The following is a 12,309-nucleotide window of genomic DNA, read 5'->3' as shown; positions in this document are numbered from 1 at the left end:
GGAGGATGCGATTCAATGGGGAGAAATGTGTAGAATGTTCAAAACGGAATATTTGGTGAGTGATAAGATATATCGTGAACAATTCGTTATGCTTAGCGAAAGACTCGTTATAGTACTTAATGTGTAATTTGTTATAATCCGAGTGCGGAATTTTATGCATTTAGTTATGAGGAATTTAGGAATGCGAAAGTACGCGGAATGCACGTAATAAGTAAAAATATATAAAACGCTATATTTCTTATAAACTTAGCTATGAATCCCATAGAGCTTAAGGGACATCGAGGAATCCGTAAAAACACATTCCACTTCTTTTCCACATCCCCTTAGGGGATGAATGTCGAAAAATCTTGTCTTAGTGGCTGCTTGCGTCATGGAAGCAATATGCAGGTAGAATTTCATGTTCCCTGGTTCACGAGTTTAAACTGTTCGTTGTTGAATCGAAATGTAAATATAGATATCCAGAGTACAGTGCGCGTTATAATATTTGGTAAGTGAAACAAGCCCCTAACTATGTCTTACTCTTTTAGTTGTGTTCGCAAAAAATTGGCAAATATGTATATCCGCAGTTTAGTTGCAATATTATAGCGAGTAATTCGCTATAATATTTCGAGAATGATTGGTTATAATATTTAGCTGGTGAAACAGATTCTCGTTTAAATCTCAGTTCTTTAGCTGTGTGTGCTTAAAAGATGCGAATTTACACAAACATTCGCGGTATAATTTTGAATATCGTGCGGTTTGCAGGTCGAGTAGCTTTGGATTGCGTGGGAAAAGAAATTTGGGAAAAGGTAATTTTGTATAATAACTGACAATGAGTTTCAAGTGTTAGAAGAGGAATGAAGGACCGAGAGTACTTGAAATTAAAATGCTAGAGCTTTTTTGTCTGAATTTGATTGAATGTCTTTTAGTAATGTCTATATAATTTGTCTGAAGCGAGTAGAAGATTGAGAGAGACAGGGAGAGAGAGAGAGAGAGAGAGAATATAAAATAAAGAAAGAAGGAATGTATAAGCGTAAGGTATGTAGTGTGTGGAAGATATATACATATAGCTGAATGGAATTGAGAGTGAGAGTTATTCTGCGTCATAGAGTGTATTGAACTTTATACTCAAATATTGTACGCTAAAGCTGCATATGTATGTACTTACTGTCTACGTATCGAATACTCAGGAGGAAAAATTTACCAACGTTTAATGCCATAATTACAAACAAGAAAGAGCAAGTAGAAACTCTTGAACAATTATTTAGGATGATTATATAAACATACGCGATTACATTTATTAATAATTAATAACATTACGACAATAACGCTGTTGCAATGACTGGCAAGTAAAAATGTTATGTGTTTTAAATTATAGATAGTAAATAAAATCATTTGCAAATTATTTACTAAGTGGAAGATATCGCTTCTTATCTTAAATATTGTATTCAGTTCATAGCTACAGACGATTTAAAGCTGGGAAGCTATTTAGCACTAATTTACGAGATGCATTCCGAGAATACTTCATGTCAGTAACAGTGCACTGATTGTTCGTTCCTCACAATCTGTTTCGTCGGTATCAAACTCCTTTGGCGCTTTGAATGGGCCTGGATCATAGCCAGCATTTCGATAGGGTCATCGGAATATGTTGACGGCTTAATTCGTATTAAAATTGTTTCTTACTATATTATTTCTACGGTCGTTTTGGACACATGAATTTAAATTCAAGATGCAATTAATTTTAATATTGTACGCGAGTATCGTCATTACGAAAATCCTATTTCATTTACTGTGAATATCGTTAATTTTATTTATAGCATTTTTGCGTAATTCACATTTCTCGTAGACTTTATCAGATACTTTTTACCTTCATAAAAATTCAATGAATCGCATAAATCAAAGCCTAGGATAAATTCAGTCGAACGAATTCAAGTAAAACAAATATTTTTGTATCTTATTTTAAAAGAGAATTTTATAATAGTTTAAACATAATTACAAGAAGAAGAAGCACAATTTAAAAGCATCGTTCTTTCTCGCATTTAAGAATCCTTACTAATGAAGATAGATAATACCCTCTAATTAATGAAAGAAATACATATAACACGTTTCATTTAATTATTGATTCGTTTCAAAAAGTTAGCACCTGAAATATATTATTCAACGTAAAGAAGCGCCATATCGAGATAAATTAATTATTCAACTCTCTTTAATGACGCCATTCTCATTTGGAAGAGCTCACGTGAAAGTAAACGTTTTAACGAGATACGCCAGTAGGCGTAGTAGATTTTTCATTTTCGTCCAAAAAGGCGGGAGGATCGTTATGAAAAATGAGAGACGGAAGCATATGGACTGAAAAGTGTGAAGGATAATAGGATTATTTAAAAGAAAATCTGGAACTATAAAAAGGGTTATATTCATCCAGAATTAGAATTTTAATTATTTCGTTTGTAGAATCTGTGCATCGTTTTAAAAACAATTTTGGCAAGACCGGTTATTCGAACCGACTATTCGATATTAATATCTTGACATAAAGTGAATTTACTTTCTGTGTTATCTTTGAAATGTTTTAAAGTTAAAACACTCATTATCTCAAGATATAATCCTTTTCCTCTTACTTTTGTAAAAAAAATATGACCGTTTCGAATCAACGTATCATATCTATAGCTCTGATATTACGTTGCCCTAAACACGATTAACGAGAAAAGAACGTCATAACGGTAGATTCTGAAATTACCTTTCACAAATTGTCTTTCAATCATGATCAATTATTTCCATTTACTACTTTTCGAATATTAATTTCAAACGATATTTGTCCACATCTAGTCACACAAATCATCTTAATCATCGTTCGATTGAATTAAGTTGTACTATTCAAAATTAATGAAAGAAAACGATTTATCATTCAAACTTCTTCTTTTTAATTTATCTCTACATTAAGAATAAAATTTATCCAAACCTTATCGCTCAGATCAACGCACATACCTTATCTATCGTTCGATCGAATTAAGTTGCCCTCTCTACGATTCACGAGAGAGAACAACGCAACAGAGTATTTTCAACATATCAGAAAATAATAGGATTCCTTGTTCCGTGCGATCGTTTAAGGGCGCTAACACGCAGCGCGGCGTTCAAAGCGCATACCTTTAACGCTGCGTTTATCGAGCTCGATTCATAGGCGTTGCACGATATTGCGGCGAGATACTAATATCCATGGCGCACGAACCTCGTTGCATAACTGTATTATTAATGACAGACGTGGAGCGTACGCACGTGCGCGCACGCTAAGGCACGCATTCATCGAACGGAGCAGGAATAATTGAAAGCGGTGCCGCGCGCTGCTTGTTGCGTCTGCAGCAGCCAACTTTTAATTCGACGAAAGAATCGGCTGCGTTTCAAGAACCCGTTCCAGTGAATTGCGATAGGCGCGTCTAACTTGCTTTTCAAGTGTCTGATTAATGGCATCGCCGCAGTATGCGTCTTTTTAGCGGATATTTAATTCAGACGTTGTCAATTTATTTTAAAGATCGTGGATTTGTAAGTGGAAGAGTTTCTACAAGCAACTGTAGATATTTGTAAATTAAATTTCCGAGATAAAATTAGCGAGTTCGGTTCGTCGATATTTTTCTCAATAAGAAACTTGAATGTTTATTTATTTTGAACGATTATGGTTTTGTAAGTGATACAATTAGTGTTTTTTTACAAGGGACTATAAAAACTTGTAATTTAAATTTGTAAGATAAAATTATTGAATTCGTTTCGTTATAATTTTGTAGATAGAATTTTATAGATAGTAAATTTAGATACCATCAGGCTCCGGGAAAAATATCAATGGCATTTTAATTAACATTCCATTTACTGCATCTATTACTGTGACGTATTTCTGACTTGTCGTAAATTTTAATATTTTTATAAACGATTACATAAATTCGTGAATTTATAAGATAAAATTATTAAGTTAATAATGTATCTCAGACTTTTTACTTTTACAGTTATCAGGAAACACGCAGGTGCTTTAGACCAAAGTAACGATGACTTTTATTCAAATGGAAATATGATTATACTTGCTTGGTAATAGTAATAGGACTACGTAATTTATTTATTCTAATATATCTGAGTACATATACATGCACATACTACAGGTCGATAGTTTCGGTATTAACAAGTATTATTCTATCTCTTTTCAAGCGAAATTGGACAAAATGGTAAGATAACTTGACCATTATGATTCTCGGGAAATAACGCTCATAAATTTTTACTTATGAAATTACGTCATGCTTGTTGTGTACTATGATGAAGATACGGGTAGTGAATAGCTCAAAGAGAAAGTTATTCTTGCATTCGGACATTTGCAAACAGGAAATACTCCGGAAAGCGTTCGTACTAGTTCGTAGAAGTGTTGTCTACGTAGAAAATATATATGCTGACAGAAAAATCATAATTAACTCCAACAATTTTTAAATGCTGACGCTTTACTGATCGTTTATATTATCCAACAATTAATCAATGTTATTAACTATTTTTATAATCGAATGAAGTAAGCAAATTTAAATAAATTTCATTAATTATATTTTTATAGCACTTCGTTCGAAAATTCTGCGTAGAGAGAATTCTTATGCGGTTTTCCGAACTCGATGTATCGCAAATTTGCTAAAATGGGAAGGTTACACATGCTTTTGAGTTAGCAAATCACTTTGCAATTCCAAGTTTAAGTTTGACTTCCGGCGCTCTCGTAAGTTTATGACACGTTATGCAGAAACAGGAAGAAAGTTTCCAGTGCTCCGAAATTCTAATTAGAAACTGGGACTTTCTATAAATACATAGTTTAATTAAATAATCCCGAAGAAAACAAATAAATCAATTTCAATTTTCAAAACATACAGTCGATTATAAATCTTTTCAACATAGTAATCTTTTATATCTATAAATCATTTAATATAACTTGCAACCATTTGAACGTTGTCTTGATATAAAGAATATTTTTGAATTGTTCATCTGCTTATTTGTGAAAACGCGAGAATTTTATTAAAATTCCATCCAATCGTGTAGAAGTTCTTAGAACACATCGCAATACCGTGTATGAAAAAATATTATGAGAAAGAGGGGAGGATACTAAAAACGAACAGTAGACTAAGAGACAATCGTTCCTCCTTCCTGAAACTACGAGTAATTCAATTCTTTGCTTTCCTCCAATTTCCTTCACTACCATCTTCTATAATTTCATTCTATTGATAACACATTTTTGTTAAGATCCGTTTAAAGCCGAAGAATCCTTAGCATAGAAGAGAGCCACGTCGCAAAAGCATAATTTTCATGGCCGTTGTAAATCAATTTTGTACATCAGGCCAGTATCAATTTTCCTCTCATCTTGTCAACGTTTCGTCACATTCATTACCATAATTACAGTCTCGTACAGAGTTCTCAAGAATTTATGTTTCGCGGCAAAAAAGCTTACAAAATTTACAATGCAGAAGGAATTATCTACTTATACGAGGCGAAATTGCCGGCATGCAATTACCAAACACAGTGATTGCCACGCTAAAAAAATATTTCACGTGATACACATTATCCTTTTACGTTACAAAACAATAGCGATAGTAATTTCGCTATCGGTGGCAATCGTTGAAAAATGATAATTTCAGTGTTTTAGCTACGAGAATGAACCGTTATGAAAGACGACAAAGGAACAAGAGCCCTGTTTTCCCCTGACTAGCAGAGGTTTTAACACAGTTTTTACCTTAATTACACACCAGTATCCCGAGTTTTTCCCGAAGTCGCGAGGGAATACTCGTAACAGAGCGTTGACAGGGTGATTTTATATCGTCCGCGGTGCGTAAACGCGTGAGAAGGAAAATAAGTCGAACGGTGCGTCGGAAACCACCGTTGCATCGGTAATTACACCTCACCAGTGCATGACTCATTTATAACGCATGAGTTTCTAACTATCAGACTTACGCGAGACAGGCTCGGCCACGTTTTTCAACGAAAAACGAGCGTGACGATCTGTCGCGAACTGTAATTTCTCGGCGGGGGGGGGGGGGGGGGGGGGGGGAGAAAAAACAAAAGAAGAAGAAGAAGAAGGAAAAATTAAAAAGAAGGTATCAGCAACGTTCTTGCTGTTCGAATTTTTAATTCGAAAAAGTTTTATAGCTATGTACTTACTTTTATCGCAGCTATCCAAAGGAGTAATAATATTCATTTGTATGATTTATAATGATTATGTGTTGGGAGGAATAGTAATGGTCGAAAGTGATAGAGCGACGTTGGTATGTTAATGTATTAGAGTTGCGAAGATGTAATATGATTGAAAAGCGAAAAATAATGATTCGTGAAATTTTGTACCGAATAACAAATGACGAATCAGTTAAGTTTCTTTAAGAAGAGATAGGAATATTTCTTTCGCGATTCTTGAATTATAAGGAGAATATATATTAAACATATTATGTTTAGTCATCGCATAATTTCTTACTTTGGTAAAATTTTGTGTAATTCCTAGGTTCCTACGGTGACGTTCCTTTCTTACGTAATAATTCATTTATAATAACACAATCATTCACTCGAATGTCGTATTAAGTTATTAGTAATTTAAGGAAACTCCTAAACACTGATTAACTAATAGAGTTACGATAATTTCTTGCATCCAGACGTATTAATTTTAATGTTGACATAGTTTTGGTATTGCTGCGGGTAATATTCCCTACTGTCAATAGAATCTCTATTAATAGAGTTTCTCGACTATTAGTGAGCAGTATTATTCGCGATATCGATATTGAACAAGATAGGTATAGAACAACAAATAAATAATGCTATAATAAATAACTAGACTTACTATCTTTCGTGTGAACAATACAATTTTGACAGTATTAATACATCATATTAACGTCTTATGCATGCAGCGTTGTGCCACGTTTAACAATTAACACTTAAACCTTGCAAAACATCTATAAAACATCTTCTATGCTTCTCTTTTATTTACTATATGTGTTTTTTTTATTCTATTTTGATATTATTTCGAATAAAATTCAAGTTTTTCGTGTCTAGAAATCATATAATATAAATGTAATTGTAAAATGATTTCTGTTATTCAACTAACCGAAATGCCACAAATTGCTACATAAAATAGGAAAATACGTGAATTTAAAATTGTTAATACAGAGTTTCTTGAATTAGTGTAATGGCATTCAGGATCAGAATATTACTATAAATTATTAATGATTTTAATCATCTTCAATTAAATTTACTCAAAGGTTCAATTCGTACGATTATCTAATACTTTGTATAAAAGCATTAAAAACTCGGATTATAATTTGTATCCTCTAAAAGTCGGAATTCTCGCGTTATAAGTTTATAACTATGGCCATTAATGCTCACTGATCACTTAAACAGATTTGAAAGTAAAGCATTCAAGAAACGAATGTTACACTCCTTCTACCATAACCATTTATGTTATTATGTAGCGAGTGTAATGAAAATGAATTGCTACAAATAATTTATGTGATTCTATCTATGCGATATACATATTTAGCAACGTGATAATCAAATTCTTGTTGCGTTAGACGTATTTGCGCTTTCACGAACTCATTATTAAATGGATAGTACGACTGGTTTCTGCACTAACTAACACTAACAGCTGTAACTTATGCACGATCTGTTTGTGTAGATAGTTAAATAGATCACGAAGTAGCGTTTCTTTTTTTTTTTTTTTTTTTTATCGATGACCATAAAAGGTAACCTTCGCGGCTTTGTGCGCAGTTTTTCCTTCTGGTTGCAGTCAAAGAGAAAACGTACTATACGTAAGTATATACATAGCTTTTTTAAATGCTACGCTTTTATCGAGGACAAGCAGATCGATGTTATTCATAATTGAAAGGGATAACACAGCTTTATAACCGACGTCTGTTTGCAGTGCTTTAGATTTTGTCGCTGTTATGGAGAAAAGAGAAAGTGATAGAAAATGTTATATTGAAATAAAATATGTACAGCAACTCGCTATAGTAGTATATATATATAGTAGTAGTATAGTATTTGAATATTTCCTGTAAAGAATTTTGACGAATATATTACGTATACTTCGTGAAACTTTATGAATGTTCGTTCATACTGTAACGACACAAGATTATCACGATTGCAATAGAATTTGAAAGTAATAATTTATTATAGGTATAAGTATGTCGACGGTTCGTTAACATAATAAACAACATACTGTTTAAACAAATTTGTGATTTTTATGAAGTGGACGTTTTCAATAAATATTTCATTAATTGTTATACGTATACATTTTCGGATTTTCAATTTGTGGATTCATTTTTCGCTTTTCAACTCCATCAATGGAACCATGATGGTTGTATCATATCATACGAAATTGTAATAACTAACAATTTCATTGTACAAATCTATATAACATAAAGTAAATGTTACATTCGTTATATCTGTTGGCTTTTAAGATGCGCAGGAAAATAAGGAAACGCATATTATTTTATAAAGAATGTTTCTATCCCAAAGAATTGCTAACTACGTTACTACAAATCTGCAACGTTTAAAAAAAAAAATGCGAAATTTTAGAGATTACTAAAGTTCCTCTGCCAATTATTCTCTGTTTGAATAATCGAATATTCTCTTGCTTTGAGTATCTTTAACGATTCGATAACGAATAGCGGACCAATCTCCAATAATGAAGCAAAGGCTATGATACGTATGAAATTTTTGGGAAAGTAGAGTAGAGAATGGAATTTTTTTAAAAGATGTAATACTGACAAACGTGTGGATAACGTTCTTTTTAAAATCGGTATCCTGAAAGAGCTCTTATCAATACCTAGCATTATAGATAAATGTAAATAAATGTTCGATTAATCGAAAATATAATAGTAAAATACGATGAAAAGTATAGTGGCAAACGAATGAATATATTTTTCTATGCATTTTTAATAACAATACAGATCTAATTAATAACATCAAATAATATCAGGACACGAATTGTCATATTTCCAAGCATATAAACACAAGACTGCTTTCAAACTTTTATTTCAAATAACAATCGCAAACTGAATGGAATTGGATTCTCGTATAAAGTCATTTCCTATTTGTATTCTCGCCATTGTACACTGTACATGCACAAAAGTTCGCTTATCGTTTCAAATAAAATTCAAAAAGATATACTCTTTCATTGAATCGAACTTTCCTTTACGATAAACGCTAAGAATGATGAATGAGCCACAGTATGCACCGATCGTTCCCCTTCTCGATCGTTCTGTTTTGAATGAAAATGTTGTCGATTAAACGGACGCTGAACAAGACGCTAATTTACTGTACCGAAAACGTCGAACGTCGCATCATCCGTCTGTTAACTGGATCACAAAAGTCAATTACGAGCTTAACTGGTATCAGACACGGTACGTTCATTCGACATATCTGAGAAGCATCTAGCTAGACTGTAGACAACTGTTTGCACACGATAGAACGGTACATTCACGATACGTTTGTTCTCGATTAGCCGGATTCAAAGATACAAGACAGGACAGAGACAGAGGAGATATCCAGGTCAGGTACAATCGATAAGCATTGGATCCAGTTCGTTGGTTAAAACTTTACGACGTCTAAATTCATCCGTACTTACTGCGATTCCGAGATAAGCGTCATCTTTTGAAAAGAGGCTGCCGTATAGGAGGGTGAGCCGGTAAAGGACGATTCACACTTCCTGTGCTTCAACGCGATAGACACCGTATTTTGGTCTGGTATATTGTTATCTGGAAATTTATGTTATTGCGGAGGAGCGGAAAACATAAGGAACGTCGATGATAACGGTTTTCTTGCGAAGGATAAATTCTACTTTTATGTGGCCTTCCTGTAGCTTTGAATTGGATTAACCCCTTAAGCGAGGAAAGAATTTTTGCACGCAATTCGCTAAGTAGAAAGTGATATTTTATGATATAGCGGTTAATGTTAACGGTAAAATGTAAGAAAATTTTGATATTCTTTTACTCGCCCAATTCTACGTATTATATTTTCTATTTTATAATTCTATATCCTCTAATTATTATTCAAATTTCTATATGATTATTTTTTATATTATTAGGTAAGATAATTTTGTGGATTAATATAGTGTAATTAATACCCTAAAATTGAAAAATTAATTGTTCGATATGATTGAAACATTCGATCATTATCAGTCAAATAGAAATTAAGCGTTTAGTATTTAAGCAATTATATTTAATATAATTATATACATATTTTACTTGATTTGTAATTGAATTACATCCTTCGACGAGGTGTTACTTGATTGTGAAACTATAGGTAGAATAATCCGCAATGATTTTATCCATTATGTATATTACTCTTGCGTGCAGTGGAATATTATAACGCGACGAAATTGAATACCAAAAATTAATATGCAATTGATCAAAATTCAATTCACTTATGCAAAATTCATCACGCATTATCAATTACTAAATTATTTCACTATTCGAATATTCATATCGTAACATTATAATTTTCGAATATAAATATGCTTTTGGTCATAGGATAAACCAAGAAATTACTGAGATCACTGTTAGACGATTCTTCTAAATTAATACAAAAATCATTGAACATTCGTTGGAAGATAAATTTTTTATTCCACGAAAGAACATGAAATTTCGCTTAGTAGTATCTAATATCAAATTGTGTATTTAATGTCAACCTACAATTTTAATATAATCTCGCGTTAAATATAAAATAGGAAGGTAACATGTGAATTAGTGTTGAAACGTTGAAAATATTCGAACTTGTTGGGACCGACAAGAAGAATCTGGGTCGATGTCGAAGATTATTGGCGTTCTAAAAAGAAGTTCACGGAAGGATGGATGGTTGATCTGAAATTTATTACCCCGAACGAGAATTTCCCGCAACTTTAGCCACTGTCGAATCAACAGAATGAGAGGGAGGTTGATTGTTCGCTCGTAAAATTTTTTGATCAAACTGTTCCTCTTTAAAATCGCCCACACCTCTGTGATCTTATGATTGAGGAAAGTAGGAAAGATGAAATGAAACGAAAGTGATCTGCGAAAGTAAATGGAACCTCGAAACGATTTAATACGCGTTATCGTATGTCGAAGTACAAAGCAAAGATATTTGACTTTACAAAGAAGACGAAAATATTAATACCTTTCATCGATTATCTAGATGAAGATTATAAACGCAAATATTAATCCATATCGGAAATTTTATCTGTCACCTGAATGAAAACATATAATAAACATGAAACAGCCGATATAATACATTTTTAAATGGAGGATAAATATTTGAAATATCATCTTTATAATCTATAGCTTTCTATTTAAATTGTATTCTGTAAAAAGCAAACAAGTGGCTAGATATTTTTCAGTGGCACGGTAGAATTCGATTTACTGGAACGAAATTTTAGTTAATGATTAATCGAACTTTTGCTGCTTGAATTCACGTAGCAGAACGCGAGCTGCCATTGTGTGAACGAAAAATAATAGGTAGTGGGGGAAATTGGTGAGCTCCTATTATATGAACTGCAATTACACAAACTGTTTGTTCCCTGGCAAATTCAGATAAATGGAGTTCCGCTGTAGTGTACGTAGTTTACTATCTCAACTCAACATCAACACGATCTTCGTTCAATTCGTTTCCAATGAAAATCCCTTAAATCTAAAACCCGTAAAGATAAACCATAGAAAATACCGATACGCAAGAGCAATGGAACGAAAACAAGGGATGTCTTCTGACTGTCAAGAAGGGAAAAGAGTTCTTCCAGTCAACTGTCGTTCGGAGACGAAAATCTATGGCGCGTATAAATGGAGATGGGTCGCGCTGGATCGTAAGCCAATTCGCATTATGCGGAGCACGTGCTTCCCAATCAAGCGGACCACGGCGTATCCGGTCGTGCTGAAACCATTCCAGGAAAATCCATTTACATGGCAATTAAACAGCGTCCACGGTGGATTTATTATGGATAGGTCAAAGGCAGTGGCCGCGGTATCGCCTTGGATAATTAAACAACGCTCGACGAAATATCCAGCCTCTCGTGTTTACGCGTATTATGCAAATGACCGGACCGTGGTGTCGCGTTAACACGTAGAAATAATAATATTCGCGGAACGTGTCGCGTTACGAATCGGTTCCCAATGTTCGATTTCGAAACCAACGACTAAACCTTCTGGCTGTTTCGCCTCGCGGTATTTCGCTTTTGCAAACGCTAGTATTCGCGGGACAAAATATTAACGATATTTCTTGGTTCTCATTTCCAATTATTGCGTGAGAATTTCCTATTGTTCGTGGTTTACTCCGATTACTATTTTATACTCAGAAAGGATCGTCGAATTTGTTGATTTA

The 12,309-nt window shown here is 33.4% G+C and overlaps 1 protein-coding gene across 3 annotated transcripts in view; it reads right to left on the bottom strand.

The window, feature by feature from the left end:
• The window catches only part of LOC122566806, a 230,127-nt gene that overhangs the window by 68,177 nt on the left and 149,641 nt on the right, over positions 1-12,309 (bottom strand). The window lies entirely within an intron of this gene.

Source organism: Bombus pyrosoma, linkage group LG4 (assembly GCF_014825855.1).
Source record: "Bombus pyrosoma isolate SC7728 linkage group LG4, ASM1482585v1, whole genome shotgun sequence".
Classification (NCBI taxonomy): Eukaryota; Metazoa; Arthropoda; class Insecta; order Hymenoptera; family Apidae; genus Bombus; species Bombus pyrosoma.
Note: the sequence above shows the minus strand (reverse complement) of the source record. Positions and strands in the feature narration are given on the sequence as shown.